At 45.3% G+C, this 16,306-nt stretch overlaps 1 protein-coding gene across 2 annotated transcripts in view; it reads right to left on the bottom strand.

The window, feature by feature from the left end:
* TRPC5 (transient receptor potential cation channel subfamily C member 5) overlaps positions 1–16,306 on the bottom strand; it is a 91,495-nt gene that overhangs the window by 11,512 nt on the left and 63,677 nt on the right. The window lies entirely within an intron of this gene.

The raw sequence follows: 16,306 nt of genomic DNA, 5'->3' as shown, positions 1-16,306 counted from the left end.
AGCTCTTATAAGGAAGTGACACACTTTATGGGTGCTGTATTTTAAATCTTGTCTCTGCATTATCCTTAAGCCAAACAGGAGTCTTTTCACTGGTTGGGTTTTGGGGGGCTTTGTTTTCATTTATGTTATCACCATGCCAGCTTGCTGTGGTCTCCTGTTTTTCATCCCAACAAAGCAAAGGTAGAACACTAATAGCATCATTTTACAGTTGCACAGGTAGGCACACAGTCCATACAGCTCCCTGGAATGGAACGCTCAGGCTATGCAGCACAGACCTTACAGACTGCAAAATGGTGATCCCCACGTCAAGCTATTCACAGTCTGGTTCATGGAGTCAGCAGACTTCTGCCCACTTCGAAACTCCATACTTGGAGACATCAGAGAATTGTTTAGGCTGGAAACGCCCTTTAAGATCATCAAGTCCAACCATTAACCCAACACTGCAAGTCTGCTGCTAAACCATGCCACTCTGCACCACATCTACATGGTACAGAGTCCTTCATCTGGAAAGGAATAATAAACTGCACCAGTACAGGTTAGGAGATGATTTGCTAGAGAATAGCCCCGTGGAGAAGGACCTGGGAGTCCTGGTGAATAACAAGCTATCCATGGGTCAGCAATGTGCCCTTGTAGCCAGGAGGGCCAATGAGATCCTGGGGTGCATTAAGGAGTGTGTCCACCAGATCGAGGGAGGGTCTCCTCCCCCTCTACTCTGCCCTGGTGAGACCTCACCTGGAATATTGCATCCAGTTCTGGGTTCCCCAAGCCATGAGGGACACAGATCTGCTGGAGAAAGTCCAGCAGAGGACTATGAAGGTGATTAAGGGACTGGAGCACTGCCCTATGAGGAGAGGCTGAGAGCCTTGGGGCTTTTTAGTCTGGAGAAGAAAAGACTGAGAGGGGATTTAATAAATGTTTATAAATATCTGAGGGCTGAGTGTCAAGAGGGAGGGGACCAGGCTCTTCTCAGCTGCACCCTGTGATAGGACAAGGGGCAATGAATATAAACTACAGCACAGAATGTTCCACCTCAACATGAGGAGGAGCTTCTTTACTGTGAGGGTCACAGAGCACTGGAACAGGCTACCCAGAGAGGTTGTGGAGTCTTCTTCTCTGGAGATTTTCAAGACCCATCTGGATGCATTCCTGTGCAACCTGCACTAGATTCTATGGTCCTGCTCTGGCAAGGGGGTTGGAGTCAATGATCTTTGGAGGTCCCTTCCAACCCCTAACATCCTGTGATCCCGTGATGCCAACTGAAACGTCACCTGGTGCAACTTGAGGCCATCTCCTCTTGTCCTATCACTTGTTGTGTGGGAGAAGAGACCAACCCCCATCTCACTACAGCCTCCTTTCAGGGAGTTGCAGAGGCAACTCTTCCCCTCAGTTTCCTTTTCTCCAGGCTAAACAACTCCAGTTCCCTCATGCTCCTCACCAGACTTGTTCTCTATACCTCTCAATAGTCTGAAGCCGTCAAGCCACACAGTGCTAAACACAGCTGACAATCAACAGCACACTGCATTTAAACAGTAAATGTGTGTTGTTGCCACTGCAGAGTGCAGCGCTAAGCTGGCGCTGTGACATTTCAGCTATTCAGCACTTGTGTTAACAGTCTTGACATGGGATTAAAGCAAAGCTGTGAGGATCCAGGCCAAGTAACAGCACAAGGCAGGAGAAAAGGACAACGCAGGATTTTTAGTTTCTGAGAAGATCTCAACCATGTTGGAACAAGCTCCTGAGTGAAGGATGCTGGGCTGCAGCTCTCAGGAACAAGCAGTGAAGTGTAGGACAGGGAGTTCAATAAAACATAGCTGAACATCATGCCCCAAATATTACTACAGTGGCTTTCTGGCTATGCTTCAGTGCTCTGACATGGGTAAAATATGCCCATGCTCTGACAGTGAGGTGCAGCTAGCTCCATTTTAGTAGTGTATTCCAATTATATGCAGCTCTCCATTTAAAAGGACTGCCTCAGTGGCCCAGAAGCGCATCAGCCTCTGCAGATGGTCAGAATCAACCCAGAACACCACTATCCCTGGCCAGCTTACAGAAAGGGCTGTGTTCAGGCCATAGGTAGGTTCAGAGAAGCAGCCTGCCATGCCGCTTTTTACCTCATACATTATCAAACTCTGTAAGCAAGAGAAATTGCACCATCACCATGGAGCATTACAAGCTGATGGTGGTGGAAATGAAGTTCTGGGTAGTAAAACATGCAGTTTGCAGCAGCAGAAATAATTGCCACCGAAAAAAACCCAAATCCGACTCATTTTTTCACCATTTGCCTTTCTATCTGCAGGCTGCAGCAAGCTCAGCAGAGCAGGACGTGCTGGTGCTGTACAACTGCTGTCCCTCCTACCCAGCCTCTGGGTTAGTGCTCTGAGCTCCACAGCCAGCCTCACAAGACAACAACTGTTCAGAGTTACAGGCAGAGCTGCCCCTGCCTCCTCCAGAAGCAATCCCTGCCCAATCATGCCTCTCTTTCTACCTGCATATTTCCTTGTTTGGGCAGCTTCAGTTGAAACAATCTTCAGAAGAATGACCAGCAGCACAGGTTAGGTGAGCCAAGGGGCTGCTGCAGAGGGTGAGCTGCCTGTGGGGGAAGTGGAAGGTGGCAGAGAAGGGGCCTAAGCTACAGCTTTCTGTGCTCCACCTGGGATTGTTCAGCTTGGAAAAGAGTATCCAGGGATACTTTATTGTGGCATTTCAGTCTTAAAGGGGCCAATAAGAAAGATGAGAACAATCTTTTTAGCAGGATCTGCTGCAACAGGACAACGGGTGGTGGTTTTAAACTAAATGAGGGAGATTTAGAATAGGTATGAGGAGAACTTTTTTAACACTGAATGTGGTGAAACACCAGCCCAGATTGCCCAGAGAGGTGGCAAATGCCCTATCCCATTGCAGGTCAGGTTGTGTGGGGCTCTGAGCAACTTGATGTCTTGCAGATGTCCCTGCTGACTGCAGGAGGGTTGGACTAGATGAGCTTTACAGGTCTCTTCCAACCCAGACCATTCTGTGAATCTATGACATGCTCACTGCCAGGGAAAACCTAGTGGTGGCTGCATCTTGAAAGGCTGCAGACAGGAAGCGTGTTGCTGGTTCAGGCATCTAGAGCATTTTCTAGGGGAACAGCTGCAGAAGACCAATACTGAGTCACTCAGCCTTGCTGTGAGGGAGCCTTGCTCAGGGTGTGCAGGAGCTACAAACACCTGGCAGCACTGATAGCACTGTCTGGGGCAGCTGGAGAGTTGTTTTGGCTAGAGACAAGTTCTTTGTCAATACAGAAGTAGGTGTAAGTGTCATCTTGAGGATTCAGAAGGGAGAAGGTAGTTTGGAGCTAGTTATAAATCTACCCTTCCCTTCTACAAAGGTCCAGTGTCAGTGTTGGGATGGGCTCAGGTGTGCTGTTTTAGCAGAAGTTTTCTTCAGCACATTATAAAAAAGGCAAGTCCTGGGCAGAGGTGATGTAGCAGCAGGTGTTGGAGGCTGTTTGCAGAGGCAGGCAAAGCAAAGCTGTAGCTTGGGGATTGCAAATCAGTTTCTGGAAAGGAAGAAGGAAAAGGCCTAAAACCATTTTTCTGAACAGAAAGTTTTCTTTCTGTTCTTTTAAAAATAGCTCAAGAGGATGACATGGGCTTGACTAGGGGCTGAAGGCAGGTGCAGAGCAGCATGTGGAACTTAGCAGGAGGTTCTCATTTGGGAGGTTTTGTGATTGGTCTGAACAAATCCCTGTTGATCTAAATGTGTCTGCCTTCAGCCCCAGCTGTATTTCTTTCTGTGCAGTCTCACCCAACAAGCACAATATAACCTCTGTACAAAGCTCCAATTGTCTTTTCTTCCTCTCTCTTTGCTGCTGCTGTTGTCAATTCCCCAGGGTTTACAAACCCAGCCTGTCTCAATTATTCACCTTGATCTTTTGAGAACCTCAGCAAATCAGATCAGAGCTCCTGGCAGCAATTTTGTGTTGGAAATACACAGCAAAGAGACATTTCCATTTTACTGAGAACACCTATGTGTGCCAGGAAACCACCAGTTTCTTGGTTAGAGCTCTTTAGTGCCGTGAGCAGTGAAATCTGCACAAAAAGCAACAGCCTTCCTAACTCCCCTCCTGGTACCATCCTCTAGCAGTCACTCGATACCCAACTCAAACCTGAAGCACTCATGAGCTACAGGCAGCTCCTCAGGCATTGCACTGGCTGTGAACGTGGCCCAGTGGACACCAGGCATGCTCCAGGCTTTTGGAGCATCTCCCCAGTGACTGCAGGCCACTGGGCAAGACTGATACTTTTGAGAGCTGCCCAAGTCCAAGGCTGCTCTGCGCCAAAGCTGTTGCAAAGACTGCATGTGGGTGAACACTCAAATACCAATACAGTGAGAGTCCAGCCTAAGGGTCCTCTCCTTGCTCAGCCTGGCCTGGCCACCACACCTCCACAAAGCTGCACAGTGATGGACAAGCCCAAACCTCCTGCTGGAAGATTCTGTTCTGCACTAACTGCTGATTTACAGACATGGGTCACAGGAGGTGGAATCCTGAAGCCCATTCTCAAGGACAGCCAGCATGGACATAACAATGAGAGGTTCAGTAACAGTCAGTTTCATAAGAGTGAGGACAAGAGGAAGTATGGGTGCTATGCCCCTGAGGAGGGTCCTGGCAGAGAGCACCAAGGAAAGGTCAGCAGCACAAGATGTGCCCTGCAGCACTGCCATGGCAAGCAGCCTGGAGCAGAGCAGCTGTGCAGTGAGGACAGGATCCTCACAGAGCTGTGCTGTTATCACACAATCCTCTTAGATGACAACTTTTTGGTAACATTTACAATAAACTAAAGAAACACATCCACTCTTGCAAGTGTGACCTTGTTGCTTGAAGAATTTAAATCCCAGTTTGGATTTCACTGTCTTCTTTGAGCTTTTGTTGCTTTTGCCCTTGTTCTTGTTACCATTTTCTTTCAAGCACTGCTTCTCATTTCAGCTATAAAACACTCTACTTAAAAGGGCCAAGCCCTCAAGCTCAAGGAACACACAGACTCAAAGAAACCAGCTCTTGCTTCTCTGTGAGAAAAAAAACCACCCTGTATCACTTGGTGCCACAATGCAAATGTGTCATACTGGCTACATAATCCTCTTGCAAATCTCTGCCATTTGAAGTGAGAATTAATCTGCCATAAAGATTTCCCTGTAGGGTTACCAAAGCCATCTCACTGTAGCCGTTGTGAGGATTTTTCTAATTCAAAGTGATATATTCACAGATGTGCCAGATTTTAAATAATTACCTGCTACACTAATTATCCAGGATAATTCAAGCATTAATCTCCATCTTTATCTCTGTGTAGAAAAATCTGTTGTTTACATTCTGTGAAATGTTAGCCATAAAGATTTCCATCACCATCTCCTTGCTGGGCCATATGGTTTAGGTCGTATTTTGCCAAGTTACAGCCAGCTTCTCAGCTGGTGATGACCCAGCCAGCAGACCCCAGCAAGGGCAGGCTGTTCCAGTTCTCTATATGAGATGGCTACCACTGCCACAGCCTCTTGGTTCCTCAACCTCTTCTATCTGTTCAGTATTTCAGCTCCACTATGTCTGGAAAGCTGATAGAGAAAAATGCTACTAACTTCAGCAGGCAAGAGCTGAAGCACAGGGCTGTCCTGTGGGACCTATGCAGCACATCAGGGCAGGGGAACCTGATCTCATGTCTCTTGAATTAGCATCCCTCAAAGTACCAGTATCAGCTCAGGGCTGATGGGCTGAAATGGGTTATGGCAGCTGCCTGCACTCTGTGGCTATGCTTCTGTAAAGCCATGGTATAAACACAGTTATGAAACAACAGCAGCCAGCCAGGCACTCTGAGATCCTTGCCACTGAAAACAATCACAAGAGAATCTGTTACTTAAGCTCCTCTATGCTGCGCAGCAGTGCACAAGGTGCCCCTTGAAGACCTGTGCATTCCTGGGATGCAAATCCTCTCTGCACCCATTTGGAATGAATAACATAAAAGGCCATCTCATGTCTTTCTAGCTGGCACGAAAAGGGCTGCACGTGCCTTTCCTGCGGTTTATTATACAACAGTCAGTGGGCTAAGATGGAAATCAGGCTGCTGCCTGTCAGCTGCAGCTAGAGATGGCTGTGACAATGCCCTCAGGACCACACTGTCTGGCTGTGACTGGGTACCTTGGAAGGAGGCACAGGAAGCTTTCCCTCTGTGCCAGGAACGCTGGCAAAACCTGGCATGATATCTGCATCTGTCCCAGGAGGGGCCAACAGCAGCCCCACAATATTAGGAAGTATCCAAGCTGTAGTGTCTTCCTCTAGGAAGGAAGGAGATGCAGATTCACCTTTAAAAGGTCTCGCTGACATATCTTATTTGCAACCTACTGAGTAAAGCAGGCTCATTGCCCAAGAGGCACACAAACTTCAAAAGTGCCTTTTTGCTGTGTAATTAGCTGTGCTAGAAGCCATTAAACTCTATTATATTTCTATCTCACGTGCCTCTTTATTGTTCTTTGCTAAACCCAGAACAGGAAACAACACAGAAAATATATCAGCAATGGCTTTCAAGCAGGCTAGCACCAGAAACACACCCTTGCATGTCCTGAACAGAAAGCACTGCAGAAGAAGGGGCAGAAGAAAGTTAATCCTTGCAGAAGCCAACACAGACAACTGCTGTGCAGCTTCAGAGTGGTTAATGTTGTAACACGTGTTGGGCAAACTGGTAATAACATCAGTAGAGCTTGGGGGTTTAATGACAAGCTCAGAGAAGCAAGCAGCAGAAATCCAGGCAGGCTGTTTGACGTAAATGCTGAAGAGTTTTCAAAGAAAAAAATACGTCATAGGAAGAAAAAAAGTAAAAACTCTATGAGTAAAATCAGAGCCCTACAAAGGCAATTAATGCAAAGGTAATTCAGCTGCAGCAGACAACAAACTACCTCCCTTTCAAAGCTGGGGATGAAGAGCTGAAGGATAAGAACTTAATAGAATCAAATCTCAGAAATACAAGAAAAATTACTAAAGCAGGAGAACCAAGCATTAGATAAAGCAATTAGAACAGTTAGAGAAGGAGGAGAGGAGATCAAAGTACTGGCTAGCACGAAAACCACACACTGCATTGAGTAAAGCAAGAGGAGTCTTGACCAGCAACCAGACCTTCACACCAGGGAAGCTGCAGTGGCCCCATGCCAACCACACACAGCTTTGATGAGGAGCCTGTGATGATGCCCTGGGGAGAACAAGCCAAGGGCAGACACAAAGCAGCAGATACAAAGTGAAGGAGCGCCCAGATGCAAGGGAAAACGCCTGAGAGCTGCAGAGCAAACCCCAGGCACCAGCACATAACACAGGCAAACACCGGGTGGGAAGTGAGAGCTGCTCCTGGGCAGCAGCTCAGCTGGGGATGTGGGGATGCTTTTGGGCTCCAGCAGAGAAATAGTTGTGCATGAAGCACAGACAGGTCCTGAAGAAATACTCATAAATAAATATCAGCACTGAGATATAAGAAAATAGAATTCTTGTGTCAGGATGCAGGTAAAGACCTGATTTCAGAAAAGGGCTATCCTTATCTGGTGAAAAACAGCAAAGCCTTCAGGTGAGGAAATCAGAGCACACAGGAGAAAGCCCCCAAAATCTCAATTTCTACCAACCAGACACTTCAGATGCCATCAGTGGGATTGCAAACCTTGAAAACCTGAAAGCTGGATGAAGACCCCAGCCATGACAGAGCCCATAAGAGAACACACTGTTAACAGAGAAGTCAGGGAAAGTGTCCAAGGTCCATCACTTCAAATGGATCACAAGAATGCCCAGTTCAGTGTCAACAAGACCTAGAACATGGTGACTCCATTCTAACAGGATGGACAGAGGATTCTGTCTTTGGAGTGTAGCCGAAGAGGTTTGGGAATCATGGAAATTGAGTAGGTCACCAGCTTCAATGGAAGCAAAAACCACAAAGGGCCAGCAAAGACCATGGAGGTTCACTCCTGAGGGACACCACAGCAGACCAGTTAGATGTGCTGTTGCACTGCCCATCACACCCATCCATACTGGGAGTGGGCTGCTTTTCCCAGCTTTGGGGAAACAGTTTGTACTTGAGTAATGCTTGGCTGTTTGTATCTTCCATGTGCAGAATACATTCAATGATGACAACTCTTACTGCAGCTCAGGGTGCACTCCATTCCACACTGCAGTTGGTTTACCTACAGATCAATTACCTTTCATCCTCCAGTGTACTGGGTGGAAACAATGATAACAAATGAGAAGAGTGGGAAATATTCTACTGGAGAAAACACAGGGAACTGTGGATTGTGCTGGGTTTAGTGCAGTTCAATTATCTCAACTGATACTTTTTTTTCCTTCCCCTTCAGCCATATTCCAAAGTTCAGTTTTTATTTTAATAGTCAAATAAATCAGAGCAGTAGGAAGGTCATGCAGGCAAACAGTTCTCTAAAAAAGCCTCAGCAGGAAGAAACAATGAGAAAGATATCACTGAGGCTTTGTTCTTCCTGCCATCCATTCTCTTTCCTTTATCATCACCTGATAAGAGTCTCTCTTCATGCTGAAAGTCAGAAAGATAAGGTGCATCTCTGCTGATAATGTTAACTAACTCCAGCCAGGTCAAAATTAAGTAATTCAGACATGCCTGCAGAGAAATGGTGGGCTGAGAAGGGATGGTTAACCACAGTGCTTGAGTATCGATGACTGTTAGTACTACAGCAGAAAAAAGAACTTTGCCTCATTATTACTTGTACTATTTCCAGAAAAAACCTCTTTGATCTTTTTCTGCATAGCTGGTCAGCCTGGGATTTGACTCTTCCAAGGAAGAAGAAATGCCTTGAAATTTATTGCTGGATTGTTGGGAGCTAGATAAAAAGGAGACTCAGGTAATTCTCTGTATCCTTTTATTCCTCTTCCCCCCCCACCCCCCAAGGGAAATTAGTCCACAAAGTGGGGGGGGAAAAAACCCACACCAACATTTTGGATCCACATCTGAATTTCAGATGCCAGGACCCAGTCTCTACCATTATAAAGGTGTGATTTCAGCTGGGAAGTGTGATGTCAGCTGTGACATAGGTATTTAAAGGTCTAACAGTTTATTTAACATGTCATTCAGAGCTACTTGTAACTTTTCGATCTGAGCTGATTAGGAATCACCTCAAAGCACATTTGATGGTATTTACCACAGACTCCTGTGCTACAAAAACGTTTACCAGACTATCCAGTCACAGCAGGGCACTAACAAAGTAAATTCATCACTGATCTGACCCTGAGAGCTGGTTTCATGTGTTGCTGGAATTTCCCTGAAACCAGGTCTGGGCCTCACCATCTGCTTCAGCTTTACCTTTTTATTCACACATACACACACAGCCCTTCTATCCCTTCCTCAAGAAACCAAAAATAAATTATTATTCCCAAGCTTCCACAGTCAAGCAATGAAACCATCTACAGGTATTCAGGTTCCAAATACTTTGGTATTTTGCTCTTTTGAGACTGGTCACAAACTGCTTTTCCTCAGCAAAGGTGTGTAGCTGAGCTGTGTCTTCTATTGACCCTGTAAAGGTCATACCACCAGTGGGAGAAGCAGCTGCCCAGCACCTCTGAAAGTCAGCCTGCTTGCATAGTCACTGAAATGGAGTGTGTCAGCTTAGCTGCCAAAACTTGAAAAACTGCTCAAAAATGAAGAATCCTAAACATTCCCCTCATTTAAATATATCCTTGAGCCAAAAGAAAGGGAAGTATTATAAATGTATGAGATCACTCGGGTCTAAGTGAATCTCAAGCTGTGCTGACAGCACTGACTTGGGAGATGAAGCCTCTCTTTTTTCCCCAGCTCCTGAAAGCAGGGTCTGTAGCAGAGGTGCTGCAGTGGAGCAGAGCAGAAATGTAGATGAGGGGCCACAGCATCCAGGTTAATAAATATCTTCCTGTTTAGCTGGATGGAGTCGTATGTGTCCTGTTTCACCTGTGTCATCAGCACCAGCTTATTTGCTAGACTGCAGCATGGTGAAAAGCAGATCTGTGAAGTTCTGGCATCTAAAAAGTCATGTTTCAGAGGATTCTTAATATAGCTGTTACCATTGCTCAGTACTAGGTGAAAGCTCTTCCCAAATAAACCCTTTATTGTTTTTCACAGCTTTTTCTTTGGGCACATTGTTCCTTTATCTTCCACTTTCCCTCTTCTGCCTTTTTAACCAAACTCCCCTCAATGCAGAAGCACAAGATAATGCTAATTGAGCTTGTCAGGCCTAAATAAAAGATGGAATAATGCAAGGGGCCGCAACCTATGCAGCTCCATCTGGATACTTCAACTTCTATTATACAGCAGGAGCAAACTTTGCTGTGCTGCCTTGCACATAATGGGCAGAGACATGTCAGGCACTGGTGTGTGAACCACACCATGAAAACAGAACCCACCCAAACAAATACCAAATTCCCTGCAATATCTTAAACCAGCCAGGGCTCACCCACAGATTGTAGCTTATCTTGGATTTTTTTACTTAAATCATACAATCAGAGATCAATGTAACGTTTCCGCCCCTCTGAATAAACCCTGGAGTGGTTTGGCCAAGGTGGTGGTACACAGGGGCAGAGAAGTATCTGGGTTTTCAAAGATTAAAAGCAACAGAAAAGATTAACCTTCTGATCCTACTGACAATCCTAGTATGAGCACGGGGTTGCAGCATTGGGCCCTGGGATGGAGAACTAGCTTTGTCTAATCTAACAACAGGAGGAAGATGCAGCATGTGAAGTCAGAGCACATCGAGTACTTCCATTTAGAGACTCTGCAAACACCAGATGAATATTAACAACTTGATTCAAGTCCATGGGTTACATGTAATTAGGCCAAAGCCAGCAAAAAGACAAACAGTTCTACACCTTCAAATGAATACTTTAGCTTGCTAACAAAAAGCAATTAAGCTGCCTGCCAGTCTGGAGCAAGGCTCCAGGGCCTCTTGCTGCATGGCAGCATCACCACACACCACTTCCCCTTCACTTTCAAATTAAAATCTGCTGGGAGGCCCCCCTCATCCAGTCACAAGGTCCAGAGACAGCACCCAGTCTCAGAAATCAACCCCACTTCTCTGAAGACATGCTCCAGCTGCCCAGGATGGAAGCTGAGAGCAGGAGTCCAGCATTTCTTCACACACATCACACTCCAGGGGGAGCTGCAACAGAATCTGCCTGTGCAAATGTCACAGAAGACACCAAGTTCAGAGAATTTGCTGTTTCAATCCATGATTACTGATGACACAGATGAGTTTTGGGAGTGCAGTAACTGAGATTTGGGTAATTACATTTTCATTTCAGGATGAAGAAAAGACTTGAACATGTTACCTGCACCCAGGCTCTGCACTGGACAATGACCAGCAGGATGTTGGTGAGCCAGAGCCCCTGAGGGCCATACAACTGGGGCACAAACTGATATTTAATCCAGCCAGCAAACCAGCTAAGAGCCATTTAATCCCCTTTCTAGAACCTAGTGGTTTTGCTACACCACAAAAAGCTTCAAGAGACATTAATCCCAGCCCATATTGGCAACAAGAGTATAACAACATAATTTAATTTCCTGCCATATGACAGAGTTAAAAAACAAACACATCTCAATTTCTCTGAAGAAACTAAAATTAGTGGTTCTGAAATGGGGCTTGTGAAATGAAAACTTCCTGATGCCTTACAAGAGCTTCGATGCGAGTCCAGGCTTGGGAGCCAACCTCACTTATATGAGAGGACAATTTACTAACCCCAAACATGCCACATACAGGGGCTGTCCAGCTAAGTTTATTTAGCAGTTAAAATTCTCCTTTAGCAAAGCCACCAAGTAATAACTGTGCAGATCATGCAAGCAGAGGAGGTGCAACATTTTTTTTGACAGGCCTAAGGGTCATAGATCACAATGGGGAAGAGAATTTCTGCTGCTGTTGTGAATTAAACTGGGTATCAGTGCTGCCATGGTGCTGAGGGAGTTCAGCCAGTGCAGAACACCAGAGGAATTCTTGTTCTTTGTAGATCAAGAAAAGTTTGATAACGCTTCCTGGGGGAAATCCAAAGTCATCTTGGAAGCAATATAACAGGGAACTGAAAAATCTATATATTCCTCTATACTTTAATCTTTAAGCTCTTTATTCTGCAAAAATGGAGGAAAACCCATGTGCAAGACCCCTACACTGTCTCCATTTAACCCATACCCAGGGCTAAAGTATAGCAGCTATTCAATCACCTGATGACCCTTCCACCAGTTGTGAAGGGAGCTTGGGAAAAGGAGAGGAGACCCCTGGGCTGAAATGAAAACGAGTTTAACAAAACAGCAAAACTAATTGCAATGCCAATGTGAAGTACATGAAATTATACTCAGCCCAGCAATGTACAGCAGTCACAGTAAACAGGAAAGCACCGTCAATCAGAGCACGATGGTGAGCAAGACCCTCCAGGGATGGGGAGAAACAGGAGGAAATGAAAAGAGAGGAGCAAAAAAAAAAGCCTCGGCTTCTGCAAACTTCTCCCTTTATACTGAGCATAACAATTATGGTCTGAGACACACCTGGAGCCAGCCTGGGACAGCTGCCCCAGCTTCTGCTCCTCCCAGCTTAATGTCTTGGCTAACTGGAAACTGCTAATGGCCTGCAGACCACGGCTGGCTCAGGATTCCATCCAGCCAAACCAGGACATACAGTCAAAACTTGCCAACTGTTTCTGTTACTGTACAGCTTTTGGTTTGCTATGCAAAATACTGATCATTTTCATTCTTGTCCTTCACAATATGTACTCATCAACTCTGCGTTTAAAACTGCACTCCTAATTTGGTATCCAATATCTAACGCTGGCGTCTATGTTTTGATTTGTTCATACACTTAAGGTCCTAAGAAAGGCAGAGAAGCTGGTGGAGGATCTGGAGAACAGGGCTTCTGAGGAGTGACTGAGAGAACTGGGGTCATTTAGCCTGGGGAAGAGAAGGCTGAGAGAAGACCTTCTGGCTCTCTGTAACTCACTGAAAGGATGTGTAGGTCAGTCCCTTCTCCCTAGCAGCAAGTGATAGGACAAAAGGAAATGGCCTCAAGTTGCACCAGAGAAGGTTTAGGTTGGATATTAGAAGAAAATTCTTCACCGAAAGGGTTCTCAAAGCCTTTTTCAACAGGCTCCCTAGGCAGGTGGCTGAATCCCCATCCTTGTAGGTATTTAAAAGATCCAGAGAAGTGGTACAGAGGGGCCATGGTTTAGCATCAGACTTGGTACAGCTAGAGAATGGTTGGACTCAATGATCTTAAAGGTCTTTTCCAACCAAATCAATATTATGATTCCATTAAAAATAATAAACATGCAGATGTTAGGGGTTTTTTAGTAATGGTTGTCAGAGATGAAAGAGCTTGAAATAACAGACATGGAAAACAACAGGATACAAAATCAATATACAAACCCATTTCATAACTTCATATATACTTGCTAGAGCAAAAACATCACTCCAACATCACACTTACACCACAGATGACACACATGAAGCTGTAACACCTTCACTTTCATGCACAGTAGTTAAGAGGTAATTTTTTCTCAGACCTGCTTTGGTGTGATGCCATCCCTGATGTATTAAGCATCACTATACTTTACTAAGACATCTGAAAGCTGCAAGAGCTTAACGTCTCTCCTTGACAAGTCAGCAGGATGCCTGGTGCTGCAGTGCTGTGTGTGCTGCTTATCGCTCCAACTCCCCTAGAACTCAGATTATGAGTTTTCCATCCATCCTGCTTCCCATTGCTCCTTGTGGCTGCAGAGTCAGAACTGTTGGTACAGCTCCAGTAATGAATTCCCACACAACTTCCCAGAACATTAAGGATTTGTGCACCTGGAGCATGCTTTCAGAAAACACACATTGATGGTGAACTCCTTTCAAAATCTACCTGCACCCTGGCCATCAGACAGGCCAAAAATGTACTTGTGCCCTGGGGCACCAACAAGGGCAAAATGTACCTGCACCTTAGGAGCCCCACTAACATTATCATGTTTGGGAAAAAAATGACAAACTGGCAGGATGGTGTCACTGCAGATGGCAGCCAAGTGGCAACCCTATGAGAAACAGCCTGTCACATAATGTGTCCTCATTACCCACTCTGCTACTTTCTGCCATGTAAAAATGGGAGAGCCACCTGGCTACTCTCAGAGAAGTTCCATTGTCCTTCCTCTTGTCATCATGACATATTCCTCTTCCATACATCAGGTTGTGTTATTTCTGCCACATCTTGGAAGGTTATGAGAGGAGAGACCTGGCAGTGCATAACATCCAGTTGCATTCTCTGCTGCTTTGCAGAGAACATTCTGACCTTCCCTCACTGAAGCAGCACAATGTGGATGGAAACTCTGGTGTGCATTTGGATTTTGTTTGTTCTGCCAGTGAAACACAGTGCCTCACATAACCAGCTCTCGACAGTGGCTGGCAAAAGAGAAAAATGGGCTATACGAAAAAAAAAATCAATATTGAAACCGCTTCAGGCTACTCCCAGAAAAAAATTATTTATTTATTGAAGTCTGAAACAGCTTAGTAAAAAAAAAAGTATTTAAAAAAATATGGTAGAAAAATTCTTCCTTCTCTGAGTCAGAGCTGTGGAAGTTTTACTCTTTCCTTGCCTCGTTCTGTCTTCCAAGCATACCCTGTGGCTTTATGCTGTTTGCCTTCAGTGTTTAATTAACTACTAGGCCCTAACCCCCATACGAGGGAGACACAACAAAGAGCAAAGACAAAAAAAAAAATCAAAGAGTGGGCAGCTCAGATTTTACTTTTTGTAACCCTGAAGCAGGAATTCATGGATACCTGAGATAACGTAGAAGAGCTAACCTGAAGAGTAACTGCGACAAATGCATTAACATATTGGAAGAATGGAGAGGAGGAATACTGCTTGCATTGCAGCAGTGCCACTGGCTTATTAACAAGTGGAATTAATTAAGATGTCCTGACCACTCCACTGCAGAGAAATCAACCATCAGAGATGCACTCTCATCCTTGCAGTCTAGCTCATTTTCTTTCTCTGCAGAGTCCTGCATATGGCACAAGATTTCCTACTGATGTATTCAAGAAGGGGACCTCCACCCCCCCTGCAAGTGCTTCTTGGTCCCTTCCCCTCCTCCATCTCTGGAATGCTGTCATTCCAGGAATGCTCAATGTAATATCAGGAGGAAAAAATGCCTGGTCTAGCAACCAGTCCACTGTGATTCAGAAAGGGGTTGACATGATTACAGGAAGCTAAAAAATGAGCCACAGTTGTAAAGCTCAATATTTATTAAGGGAAGAGATTAATCGATATTTGCCCTTAGAAAACACAAATGAAACTTGTCCCTGAGAGAATGCTGTGAGCATGCAGAAATACAGGAATGTGAACTTCAAAAGCCAAGCTGCATGCACTGCACGAGAAGGGGCTGAAAGGGCCTGCCTCCTGCCTTCCCAGGAAATGTCACTGCTCTCAGGAGCAACTGCGGTATGACAGCTTAAGTGATGAGTATCCTGTAGCATTTTCACTGTCATTCTTCTGAGCAGGGGGGCTTATGCTGCACACTGAATTGTGTTATACCTCAGTTATCAGGTGAGTTCAGTCCTTTACCCTCAGGTTCTCTCACAAGCAACTTTCTGGCAGAGCAATTCACTGTTCCAAGCTGCTCCATACACAAAAGCGTTCACACAACAGCCTGCTCTGCACCATTCACTTCAGTTAATTGTTATGATGGGTCTGGAAGTCACGTGGGACTGTTTGTAATGTGTCACTGCATCACTTAAATTATTCAGGGAAAAGAATGCTGAGCCGTTTGTACCCCAGTGAATAGCAAGCACTGCTATTCTTATGCCCATCTTAGGTCTGAGCTTTGAGTCAGTGACAAGCCTATTTGATGACAATAATGGAAGGGGAATGGAAGAAAATGTCTAAGGGGAGTATCTTTGTTTTCTGCCCCTCATTCCAGTCTCCCTGGAATGTGAGGAGCATCACTGAACAAAGAGAAAGCACTTAGAGCACTGAAAGGGACTGATAAAGCAGCAATGCCTTTGTGAGAAGCTGCTTTTCTGCTCATTTGGAAGGTCAACGGTCCCGTTTTTCTCATAACGGGATAAAGATCAGATGTCCAAACCCAGTATCACTTATTTCACTGGGTCTGTACTCAGTTTGACTAGTTAACTAATTTAGGAGCCATTTGAATCAGGTGATGACCAGCGGCAGTTGTGGAACCTGTTCAAGGAAACAACCCGATACCTTTGTGGGCATTAGTCAGGAAAAGAGTTCACCCAGACATTTCCCCAGGACGCTGGTAACAGAAATAGTAGGAGAGTTGGTGCTCATTGTCTTTTTATCT

The sequence above is a fragment of the Melanerpes formicivorus genome, unplaced genomic scaffold (assembly GCF_026170545.1).
Source record: "Melanerpes formicivorus ecotype bairdi unplaced genomic scaffold, bMelFor1.0.p_v2 SCAF_22, whole genome shotgun sequence".
Classification (NCBI taxonomy): Eukaryota; Metazoa; Chordata; class Aves; order Piciformes; family Picidae; genus Melanerpes; species Melanerpes formicivorus.
The sequence above is the reverse complement of the archived record's forward strand: the minus strand, read 5'-3'. Positions and strand labels throughout refer to the sequence as shown.